The sequence below is a fragment of the Musca autumnalis genome, unplaced genomic scaffold (genome assembly GCF_047663935.1).
Source record: "Musca autumnalis isolate F117 unplaced genomic scaffold, ASM4766393v1 scaffold_129, whole genome shotgun sequence".
NCBI lineage: Eukaryota > Metazoa > Arthropoda > Insecta > Diptera > Muscidae > Musca > Musca autumnalis.
Window position 1 is genome coordinate 39403 of NW_027411677.1, and position 2189 is coordinate 41591.

Consider the following 2189-nt stretch of genomic DNA (forward strand, 5'->3'; position numbering starts at 1 on the left):
TAAGCAACTAACACTGGTCAACAAAACTAAAAAAAAGTTGGATGTTTCATCCGAATTTTTTGTGTTTCTAAAGGTAAGGTCACATTAGGCAAATATTTGTTCCAAATATAAAATTTTATATTTGCCCAAAAAATGTCAAATTCAAACTGAGTTTAGTTTTTGTTCACATTACAAGCACATATTTGTCACATTTTGTTTGTTCAAACAGTAAAACACAGTGACAAATAACGCAATGCGCAAACATGTTTGCTATGTTCTCACATTTGAGAAAATATTTGTGGCAAAGAATAGTTTGAGCAAACTGTCAAAAAACATAATTTTGTTTGTTCAAAAATATTGAAAGAGTTTAGAAATAATGCAGGAGGATGAATCTTTATTTAATTTTTGCTGTGGAGCAGCATCCTATACAGCTTTGGAAGAAAATGGTTTTATGAAGAAAGAGAAGAAAAGGCCATGGGCACTCCCGTGAGTGTGTCGCCGGAGTGAATTGTTAATTAAACTCCACGCTGAAAAACCATCTCTTTATAATTTTTTTTTGCGGATGAACTCTGCATTCTTTGACTATTTGGTGAGTAAATCTATATTTAAATTGGAGCTACTACCATTTTATCATAAATTAATCTACAGCTTCAATTAACTGACCCACTTATAACCAAGAAGACAACACAACTGCGTGAACCGATTTCAGCTTAAGAACTTTTGATGGTCACACTTCGGTACTTGGAACGAGCGAAAGCTTCCGTTCCCATCTATGTTCCAATATAGTGATAATCTTCTCTTAATTATATTTTAATTAATATCCTGTATTTAAGGAACACACAATATTGTCCTAATGGCTATTTCAGAAGCCTCTTATAAATTGTTGTACATTGATGTCGGTTCAAATGAATGAATATCAGATGGTTGAGTTTTCCGAAAAACTTCTTTCAATGAGGCGCTGGTAAACAACAAATTAGACTTGCCTCCACCAAAGCCCTTGTCATTTAGAATACTTCCAGTTCCATATGCTCTAGAGCTTGTGAGGGCGAAAATCTTTCCTCATTTTCGACCACACAAAATGCCAGTTTTGTAATGGGATTTCTTATTATTGCCTTGCTCACCATTACCTATAAAGTTTTATTATTGCTAAACTAGTATGAGGGAATGTACAGGTACAGTTGAGCCCAAAACATATACATAGCTTGGGACCGACCGATTAGTTTCATTGTCAACCAGTTCCCGTTACCCGAAACACACGCCAACGAATTATCATGAGAGTTGCAAACAAGGTCTCGTTATCGAAAAAACCTGGAAGGCAACACCGATGCGATAAAAGCGTGTGAGAAATTTAAGTGGGGATCAGTCGTGTATTAGGAGTGAACAAGTTCCCGCGAGTCTTTGAGTCGACGTGGCCACTAAATTTTTCCGCGAGTCTTTGAGCCGACGCACAGTGTTGCCGCTTCCATACAAAAGTGGACAAAAATAGAAGGAGTTGACCTAGGTTGATGAATTTTTACAGAAGTACTTATAAGAGCATAGGAATGAAAAATTTTAAATTTGGTCAATATCGGTTCAGATTTGGATATAGCCCCCACATATATCTTTCCCAGATTTTGCTATAACTCGGTCAATTTTAACCGAATGGCCTTCAAATTTACCATGCTATGTTTTCTCAGGCCACTGTTGAGTTTTACCGATTTTGATTTGATTTCGCAAAAATCGATGCACAAGATTCGATGTATATGAGATATTGATTAAATTAGGAACATATGACGTAATTGTCAGTAATTGAGTGGCATCGGGCGATATTATATATTGTATGGAATTATATGTCATATTTTTATTCCTGTGGCCTCATAAGTATTTGTGCAAACATTCATCAACCTAGGTCAACGGTAAAAATGAGGAACATCCCATGTTAAATTTGAAGGCTATTCATCAAAAATTCAGCGAATTATAACAAAATCGGTGAAAGATATATATGGGGGCTATATCCAAATCTGAACCAATTTTTACGAAAATCAAATCCCCATCCAAAACTTTTAATATTATCAACAAACTTTTCAGAAAATGTTATTTTAAATGTCGTCTAATTTTCATATGATTATCGCTTTAAATTACCTGGGAAATATTTTATATATTTAAAGAGCTACAACATCATTATGGATGCACATATTGACAAAATTCTTGTATCGAATATGTTTACTGTA